The sequence below is a fragment of the Colobus angolensis genome, unplaced genomic scaffold (assembly GCF_000951035.1).
Source record: "Colobus angolensis palliatus isolate OR3802 unplaced genomic scaffold, Cang.pa_1.0 Scaffold264, whole genome shotgun sequence".
Taxonomy (NCBI): domain Eukaryota; kingdom Metazoa; phylum Chordata; class Mammalia; order Primates; family Cercopithecidae; genus Colobus; species Colobus angolensis.
In genome coordinates, this window is record NW_012115866.1 from 2,584,482 (window position 1) to 2,595,529 (window position 11,048).

An 11,048-nucleotide genomic window follows, 5' to 3' on the forward strand; every position below is an offset into this window, starting at 1 on the left:
GAGCCTTCCAGCCTTCATCATTCTCCTGTGCTGGATGCTTCCTGCCCTCAATCATCAAACTCCAAGTTCTTCAGCTTTTGGACTCTTGAACTTACACCAGTGGTTTGCCAGGGTCTCTCAGGCCTTCAGCCACTGACTGAAGGCTGCAATATTGGCTTCCCTACATTTGTGGTGTTGCGACTCAGACTGGTTTTCTTTCTCCTCAGCTTGCACAAGGTCTACTGTGGGACTTCACCTTGTGATTGTTGGAGTCAATAATATTCCTTAATAAACTCCCTTTTATACATACATATATCCTATTAGTCCTGTCCCTCTAGAGAACCCTATTACAGATTTTGGTACCAGATGTAGGGTGGTTCTAGAGAAACAGAATGTTAAGGATGGAATTCTTTAGGTGGTTTGGGAGTTTCTGGAGTTGGTTGCTTAATATGATTAGACCCCCAAATGCTAAGGACTCTACTTCTAATAGTATGGAGAAGATTGATAGTCCTTGGTGTGAACTGTTTGGAGAGTTACGCAAAAATAAACACATTTGATACTCCTGATTCACTGCTTGTGAGAGGCAAGGAGTTTAGTGACTATACATAATACCTTTGACCATATGTGGAGAACCAAGTAATATAATAATGTTGGTTGGTTGCTCCTAAGTTAATTGGACAAAATAATGAAAGAAAATGATGAACTCAGGGATTGTAACTCCCAGCTCCAGAAGTACATACTGATCCTCAAATCTTCTAAGATTGCCTTGAGTGAGAGTCTTATCTCCTATAGAGAAACAGCTGAAATTGTGTAAAATCAGACACAAGTTCTTGTCATGCGAGTGGCTGACCTACAATGAAAGGTGCATGCACAGCCTCACCAGTTGTCTACTGTTAAAGTGAGGACATTGATTAGAAAAGAGTGGGACCCTGCAATTTGGAATGAGGACATGCGGGAGGACACTGATGAGGCTGCAGGCACTGAGTCCCTAAATTGTGATGAGCCATTTTTTGCCAGAGAAAACAGCCTCCTTATCCCCAGTGGTGGCAAGATCCCCTCCCTACCCACGCTGCCATCAGCCTTTCCACTTTTGTCTGAGGAGATTAACCATGAACTGCCTGAGGCAACAGTAATGTCCTGCTTTGAGGCAGTTGCCAGGCAAGACAATGCTGATTCTCCCAAGACCCACCTGCAATACCACTGTTTGCTTCTAGACCTATAACTAGACTTAAGTCCTGGCAGGACCCTAGAGATGAGGTTTAGAGTGTGACACACAAGTAGATGTACTACATACTCCAAAAGAACTGCTTGTGTTTTCTAATTTATATAAGCAGAAATCTGGAGAACAGGCATGAGAATGGATATTAACGGAGTGGGATAAGGGTGGAAGGAATATAAAGTTGGATCAGGCTGAATTTATTGATTTGGGCCCACTAAGCAGGGATCCTGCATTTAATGTTGCAGCTTGGGGAGTTAATAAACATTCTAATAGTTTATTTGCTTGGTTAGCTGAAATATGGATCAAAAGATGGCCTACTGTGAGCAAGCTGGAAATGCCTGATCTCCCTTGTTTTACTATAGAGGAAGGGATCCAAAGGCTTAGGGGGATTGGAATGCTAGAGTGGATTAATCACTTTAGACCTACTCATCCCAGCTGGGAGGATCCAGAAGACACACCCTTCACCAGTAGTTTGTGAAACAGATTTGTGATGGGAGCACCTGCATCCTTGAAGAGCTCTGTAATTGCTCTTCTCTGTATGCCAGAACTCACACTGGGAACCGCAGTAACTAAATTAGAAAAATTTAAATGCAGTGGGAATAATTGGATCCTGAGGTGGCAGGAGTCAAGTGGTGACTCTCAACCGTTAAAGGCAAGATGGGTGTAGTTACCGTAATGTACAGCAGGGGCAAAGCAGCCATCAGAATAGTCTGACTTGTGCAGAGCTCTGGCTCTGCGTGGAAACACGGTGTTCCTGGAAGTGAAATTGATAGAAAGCCTACTGCATTCTTTCTTAATTTGTATGAGCAGAAAACTTCGAGGTCAAGTGGACAAAAGACTAATTTGAATTGTAAAATACAGAATCACAGCCCCTCAATCAATTTACATACTTGAAGCAGTTTACAGACCCAGAATCCCTTGAATGAAGGGGAAGCCAAATCCCCTTGAAGAAAGACCCAACTACAATACCAACAATTTATGCTGTTAATCTTTCTCCCATCCTTCCCCAAGGAGACCTCCAGCCTTTTACCAGAATAATTGCATTGGGGAAAGGGGAATGATCAGATTTTTGGGGGACTATTGGACACTGGCTCTGAGCTGACATTGATTCCAGGGGGCCCAAAACGTCATTGTGGCTCTCCAGTTAAAGTAGGGGCTTATGGAGGTCAGGTAATTAATGGAGTTTTAGGCCAGACCTGACTTACAGTGGGTCCAGTGGGTCCCCAGACTCATCCTATGGTCATCTTCCCAGTGCATGAATGCATAATTGGCATAGACATACTTAGCAGCTGGCAGAATCCCCACACTGGTTCCTTGGGTGATAGGGTGAGGGCTGTAAATCAAAAACAATATCACATGCCTGGAGAGATTGCAGAGATTAGTGCTACCATCAAGAACTTAAAAGATGCAGGGGTGGTGATTCCCACCACAACCCCATTCAACTCTCTTAATTGGCCTGTACAGAAGACAGATTAAATCTTGGAGACTGACAGCAAATTGTCATAAGCTTAGCCAAATGGTGACTCCAATTGCAGCTGCTATACCAGATGCAGTTTCATTGCTTGAGCAAATTAACACATCTCCTGGCACCTGGTATGCAGCCACTGATGTAGCAAATGCCTTTTTCTTCATTCTTGTCCATAAGGACCATATGAAGCAATTTGCCTTTAGCTGGCAAGGCCAGAAATATACCTTCACTGTCTTACATCAGGGGTATACCTACTCTCCAGCTTCATGCTATAATCTTTTTCACAGAGATCTTGATCACATTTCTGCTCCACAAAATATCACACTGGTCCATTACATTGATGACATTATGCTGATTAGATCCACTGAGCAAGAAGCAGCAAACACACTAGACTTATTGGTGAGACATTTGCGTGCCAGCAGATGGGAAATAAATCCAACTAAAATTCAGGGACCTTCTACCTCAGTAAAAATTCCTAGGGGTCCAGTGGTGTGGGGTCTGTCGAGATACTCCTTCTAAGGTGAAAGATAAGTTGCTGCATTTGGCCCCTCCTACAACCAAGAAAGAGGCACGATGCCTAGTGGACCTATTTGGATTTTGGAGGCAACACAGTCCTCATTTGAGTGTGTTACTCTGGCCCATTTATTGAGTGACCTGAAAGGCTGGCAGTTTCGAGTGGGGTCCAGAACAGGAGAAGGCTCTGAAATAGGTCCAGGCTGCTGTGCAAGCTGCTCTGCCACTTGGGCCATATGACCCAACAGATCCAATGATGCTCGAGGTGTCAGTGGCAGATAGAGATGCTGTTTGGAGCCTTTGACAGGCCCCCACAGGTGAGCCACAGTGGAGGCCTCCAGGATTTTGGAGCAAGGCCCTGCAATCTTCTGCAGATAACTACTCTGCTTTTGAAAGACAGCTCCTGGCCTGTTACTGGGCTTTGGTGGAAACTGAACGTTTGACTCTGGGTCATCAAGTCACCATGCGACCTGAACTGCCTGTCATGAACTGGATGCTTTCTGACCCATCTAGCCATAAAGTGGGGCATGCATAGTAGCATTCCATCATCAAATGAAAGTGGTAGTATATACATGATTGGGCTTGAGCAGGTCCTGAGGGCACAAGTAAGTTACATGAAGAAATGACTCAAATGTCCAAGGTCCCCACTCCTGCCACCCTGCCTTCTCTCCTCGAGCCTGCACCAGTGGCCTCATGGGGAGTTTCTTATGATCAGTTAACAGAGGTAGAGAAAACTAGGGCCTGGTTCACAGACGGTTCTTCATGATACGCAGGCACCACCCAAAAGTGAACAGCTTCAGCCCCTTTCTAGGACAGCCCTGAAGGACAGCGGTGAAGGGAAATTTTCCCAGTGGGCAGATCTTGGAGCAGTGCACCTGGTTGCGCACTTTGCTTGGAAGGAGGAATAGCCAGATGTGTGATTTTTTACTGTTTCATGAGCTATAGCCAATAATTTGGTTAAATGGTCAGGGACTTGGAATAAGCATGATTGGAAAATTGGTGACAAAGAAATTTGAGGAAGAGGTATGTGGATAGACCTCTCCAAGTGGTCTAAAATTAAGAAGATATTTTTATCTCATGTGAGTGCTCACCAAAGGGTGACCCCAGCAGAGGAGGATTTTAATAATCAAGTGGATACGATGACTCATTCTGTGGATGCCACTCAGCCTCTTTCCCCAGCCACCACTGTCATAGCCCAATGAGCCCATGAACAAATTGTCCATGGTGCCAAGGATGGAGGTTATGCATAGGCTCTGCAATAAGAACTTCCACTCACCAAGGCTGACCTGGTTACAGTCACCACTGAGTGCCCAATTTGCCAGCAGCAGAGACCAACACTGAGCCCTCCATATGACACCATTCCTCTGGGTGATCAGCCAGCTACTTTGTGGCAGGTTGATTATATTGCACCTCTTCCATCATGGAAAGGGCAGTGGTTTGTCCTCCCCAGGACAGACACTTATTCTGGATATGGGTTTGCACATCCTGTGTGCAATGATTCTGCAAAGACTACCATCTGTGGACTCACATAATGCCTTATCTACAGTCATGGTATTCCACACAGCATTGCCTCTGACCAAGGCACTCACTTTATGGCTAAAGAAGTGCAGCAGTGGGCTCATGCTCATGGAATTCACTCTTCTTACCATGTTTCCCATCATCCTGAAGCAGTTGGAATGATAGAACAGTGGAATGGCCTTTTGAAGTCACAAGTACAATGTGAACTAGGTGACAATACTTTGGAGGGCTGGGGCAAAATTCTCCAGAAGGCTGTGTATGCTCTAAATCAGTGTCCAGTATATGGTACTGTTCCTCTCATAGCCAGGATTCACAGGTCCAGTCATCAATGGGTGGCACCACTCACCATTACCCCTAGTGACCCACTAACAAAATTTTTGCTTCCTGTTCATTACTTTCTACTGGCCTAGAGGTCTTAGTTCCAGAAGGAGGAATACTGCCACCAGGAGGCACAACAATGACTCCATTAAACTGGAAGTTAAGATTGCCACCTGGACACTTTGGGCTCCTCCTACCTCTAAGTCAACAGGCTAAGAAGGGAGTTCCAATGTTGGCTGGTGTGAATGACCTGGACCATCAAGATGAAATCAGTCTACTACTCCACAGTGGAGGTAAGGAAGAGTATGTGTGGAATACGGGAGGTCCCTTCGAGCATCTCTTAGTATTACCATATCCTGTGATTAAGGTCAATGAGAAACTACAACAATACAATCCAGGCAGGACTACAAAGAGCCCAGACCCTTCAGGAATGGAAGTTTGGGTCACTCCATCAGGTAAAAAAACCACGACCTGCTGAGGTGCTTGCTGAAGGCAAAGGGGATGCCAAATGGGTATTAGAAGATTAGAGTCATCAATAACAGCTCAGATCAGTTGCAGAAATAAGGACTGTAATTGTCATGTGTATTTCCTCCTTATTTCGTTAAGAACATGTTTGTGCAAGTATACACTTGTACTAAGAGAATATCCATTTTATTTCCTTTCTTTTTCCTTCATCATGTGACTTAAGATTTATTGACTTCCTATCAGCATTTAAGTGTTGTTATCTTTATGTAATAGCATTTAGGCTAGGGATTAGTCAGCTTCCGGTTGTACAAAGGATAGCTGTGTTATGTTAGGCTTAATTTTGACCTTATTATTGTCTTTATTTAAAGATTATACATGATTTCAGGAGATGTGTATGGGTTCAAGTCGACAAAGGGTGGACTTATCATGGTTAAAATCGAGTGTCCACTTAATCAGATTGACGAATTCAAAGTATGGTTCCTGGGTGTGTCTGTGAGGGTGTTGCCAAAGGACATTAACATTTGAGTCAGTGGAGAGGCAGACCCACCCTCAGTCTGGTGGGCACCATCTAATCAGCTGCCAGCTGGGCTAGAATATAGCAGGCAGAAGAATGTGGAAGGAATAGGCTGGCTGAATCTTTCAGCCTTCATCATTCTCCTGTGCTGGATGTTTCCTGCCCTGGAACATTGGACTCCAAGTTCTTCAGCTTTTGGACTCTTGGATTTACACCAGTGGTTTGCCAGGTGCTCTTGGGCCTTCACCACTGACTAAAGGCTGCAATGTCAGCTTCCCTACCTTTGAGGTGTTGCAACTTGGACTGGCTTCCTTGCTCCTCAGCTTACACAAGGCCTATTGTGGGACTTTACCTTGTGATCGGGTGAGTCAATTCTCCTTAATAAACTCCCTTTCATATATACATATATCCTATTAGTCTTATCCCTCTAGAGAACACTAATACACAGGAGAAATAGGTTTTGAGATCAATTGCACAGTAGGGTGACTACAGTCAATAAGAATGCATGATCTATTTCAAAGTAACTAAGAGAGTAAATTTCCAATGTCTCACCATAAAACAATGACAGGTAAACAAGGTGATGGATACGTTAATTAGCTTGATTTAATCATGCCACATTGTATACATATATTAAAACATCATATTATATCCCATAAGTGCATACAATTATGATTTGTCAATCAAAAATAAAAATAACTCTAAAGAGTTGATTTCCATCAAGCACTTATATGTTCCAGGCAGTGTCCTCAGTATCATCACTTCACATGGATTAACTCATTTATTTCAATGGCTTTGTTTTACTCATGCCCATTTTATAGATGAGGAAATCGAGGTGCAGTGAAGTTAAGTAGGCTAAGTGAAGTTGCTCTAGGTCACATAGCTAGGAAGCAGGATGTCACAAAACTACACAATGGGGTGGCTATACATTCCTGGGTGACAGCCTAGCTGGACCTTTACCAACTAGCCCATTGTCTGCAGTGGCTATTTCAAACCATGTCCAATATTGACAGACTTCCTTGAACCTCCCTTCAGAACTGCTTTTTCTCTCACTGTCAACTAGGAATTTTGCGTCCTTCCTCCCAGAGCAGGTACACGTCATAAGGAGTGACATCTTCAACCTTCCATAACAACAAACTCTACTGAATCCACCCATTTTTCCCTCTTGTCTTGATCCCTCGTCCCAGCAAAGGTTAATTCATCTGTAAGGGCTCTGGATTCCATCCCCCACTCCCACCTGCAGCCCCCACCCATCAATTATCTTGTTTCCTGTATCTTCTACTTGATTGATTTCTTTTCCTCTCAGCACATAAACAAACTCACATCCTTCCCTCTTGTAAAAACAAACCTGAACACCAGGGCCCCCTCTAGCTACCACATCTTTGCGGTCAAACTTCTAGAACAAGGAAGCTGTATACATTCTCCCTTTTCTCACAGACCATTCTCTTGACACCCCAGCGCAGTCTGGTGTATATCTACAGCTCTGTCCTGAACTGGCCTTGCCCATATCACCAGTGACTTGCCCATCCGGTGGCATCTTTTCTGCCTGTATCTTGTTGGGTTTCTGGGCAGCATCTGACACATACACTCTTGGTAACTCTGTCTTGTATAAAATCCCAGTACTTTACTTGGCTTCTAGGAGAGCCAGTTCTCTTAGCTCTGGTTTCACATTGCCAATCCCTCTTTCTCAGGGCTTTGTGGGCTTCTATTCCTCACTCTTCTCTTTCCCTCACATCATTCATCTAAGTTATCAACACCAAGTCCAGCCAGTTCTATCTTCCAAACACATCCAGAGCCCAATCAGTTTCCACCACCTCCACTGCCTCTATTCTGCTATGGATCACTATCAGAGCCTCCTTCCTGGCCTCTCTGCTTCTTCCTTTGTTGTTATAGCACCCTAAATGCTTTACTGAGGTCATGTAACTCCTCAGCTCAAAATCCTGCAAAATCTAAAGTATTTAAAATGACTCACAAAACTATACATTGTCTGTTTCCCTATGTCCTCTCTGACCTCCTCTCCTACCACTTTCCTCCTCACTCACTGTGTTCCAGGTGCACTGGCTTGCCTAGATGCTCCTCTAACATTTCAGCATGTCACCATCTCAGGGACTTTGTATTTACTGGCCTCTCTACCTGGAATGCTCTTCCTCCAGATATCCTCATGGTTCGTTCTCTCAGTTCCTCTAGGTCTTTGCTAGAATATCACCTTCTCCAACTTCCTTGTTTAAAACAGCACCCCTCAGTAATCCCTGTACCCATTCCCTGCTCTATTTTTCTCCATCGCATTATTTTTTCAAGATACAAGGTCTCACTATGTTGCCCAGTCTACAGTGCAGTGGCTATTCGTATGTGCAATCCCACTACTGATCAAGATGGAAGCTTTCATGTGCTCCGTTTCTGATCTCGGTCAGTTCATACCTCCTTAGGCAGTCTGGTGGTCCCCTGCTCCTGGGAGGTCACCATGTTGAGGCTGAACTTAGTGCAGACACCCTATCAGCATAGTGCACTACAGCCCAGAACTCCTGGACTTAAGCTATCCTCCTGCTTCAGCCTCCCAAGTAGCTGGGACTACAGGCATGAGCCACTGCCACAGGATCTCCATCACATTTATTGCCATCTGACCTATTGCATACTTTATGCATTTATTTGTTCATTGTCTATCCCTCACAGAGCTTCCATTTTCATGATAAGAAACAGAAAATTTAAAAATGACTCTAAAATAAATAACAATAAGAAATATACCAAGAGGTGGTAAATGCTATGGATAAGAAACAAAGGCCAATTAAAGAATTGGAGAGTGAAGGGGGTGGAAATGGGAATTGCTATTTTATACATCAACTGTTCAGTGAAGGTGTCATTATTAATGACATTTGAGCAGCCACCTGAAGGAAATGAGGTGCAAACTATGCCAATATTCAGAGGACAAACACTGTAGGCAGAAGGAACAGCCAGTGCAAAGGCCCTGAGGTGGGATTTCTGACAAGTCAAATTCAGTATGTCCTAAACAGAATCATTACATTTTCCTAATTGTGTTCTTATATTCCTCAGTTCAGTTGATGACAACACCATCCAGCAGTCCCTTGCCCAAGCAAGAAACTCAGGAGTTTTCTTCCTCTTCCACTAGACTGGTTGCCCTTGAGACCAGAAGCTGTGTGTAGTCCATCATTCTGAGTAATGAGTGTGTCACTTAACACAGGGCCTGGCACAAAGGAGATGCCCAGTGAGTGGTAACATCACACTTCACTGGTGGATGCTGGCACTTAAGCTTGATAGTAGGCCTGAAATGCCTCATTTGACTATGTTCAGTAAATACATGCTCATGACAAGTTTGTGCCAAACTCTCTGTTGAGTGCCGAGGATATGAAGAAGAACAAAATATTTTGCCCTGGAAAACTGGGTCTAGGTCTGCACAATAAAGTGAATCTGTGCATAAGAAATCATAGGCTTATGTGTGTTTATATTAAAAACTGGTTTCGGACGGGCGTGGTGGCTCACGCCTGTAATCCCAGCACTTTGGGAGGCCGAGGTGGGCGGATCACGAGGCCAGGAGATAGAGACCATCCTGGTGTGACAGAATGTTTGGTGACTGGGCAGAAGGCATAGAAGACTAGTCCCTGTGACAGGAGAAGCACAATAGTGCCTGGGACTATTTCAAGCCTGCCACCTGACTACTTTGCACACCTCCTCTCTCCCTGCTTCCACAACTGAGACTGCTTTCACCCTTTGTTTCCGTGGACCCCAGGTTTGCAAACTGCCGTCTCCAAATCATAATCTTGGTCTAATTCAGAGAATCAAGGTTCTGAGTGAAATGCGAGCAAGTGGCAGTGACCAGAGGCACGAGGTAGGGAGGAAGTCTATAATGGAGATTCTGGAAAACAAAATAAACTTCCAAATCAGGCCTACAAATGAGAATCAGGACTTTGCAAAGCAGGAAAGCATAGCCTCAGGGAAACTTTTATAGTCCAGCCATTCAGATGGGAAAAAAATGACATAATGAGCCAGCAGCAGCTCCCTACTCCTCACCATTTATTTAGACTCGGTACTAGGAAGGGAGTCTGATGTTCAATATTGATTTTTGTTGGCAATGTATAGAATGTCATGGAAGGTCATGGAACATCTATATTTTCTATAATATTCCGTGGAAGGTCATGGAATACTATAGAAAAAAAATGAGTTGAACTGTCAGATCTCAAAGATATCAAGGGAGCCTGATGATGCTTACCCTCTCCTTGTGGAGGCGGGGTGATGGAATGGCACAGAGAAAAAAAAAACTAATTGGCCAAGGTGTCCAGCAAGTCTGAGGTAGAGCTAGAGTCAGATCCCTAGCAGCCATGTCAGTTCCTGTGCTCTACACATGCAGAGGCAGAAGTCCACCTCTTACCAGTTCAGCAGCTGGATCTTTTCAAGACTGTCAGGACCCAGAAGCAGCAGAGAACACTCCTGCAATGCAAAAATAGCACGCATTGTTCTCTAATCCTTCTCTCTATCCTCAACTTTAATCCACCCACCTCCCTTTTTAGACAAGCACAGACTTTTAGGGCTGGGCCTTCTGGATATTCTTGAACTAGAGGTGGAACTAGATTCTTTGTTGCCTCCTCTCACCTGGCCCTGGCAGCCCCTGATGCCACTTAATGTCCTTAGGCTAGAGACCCAAGTTCGGCTGGCTCCCTGCCACATCCCACACACAGTAGCAGACAAGGCTGGTACAGGCCTCCTCATTTTGTCCTCAGCCTGACCTCCGGTTTGGGCCCAAACAAGATTTTCCTCTCGATATTTAGATTTTTCAGGAAAAAAGGCCTGCACAAAGCCAGGCTCACAAAGGATGGGGGAAGGGGGACTCTGAAGACCTTGGGGATTCCCTCCACATTCCATAGAAGGTGGGAAATTTGGGTGAGGGTCAAACTATGGAAAACAGGTATCATCTCAGAGAAGAAAAGTGAAAGTAATAGTGGAAGGGGAGCCCGGGGCTCTGTATTCCAAATTGGCCCATGTCGCAGGCAGGCTGGGTAACTGTGGGGAGGGGCTTTCCCTACTCGGGGCAGCAGAGGGCCCGTCGG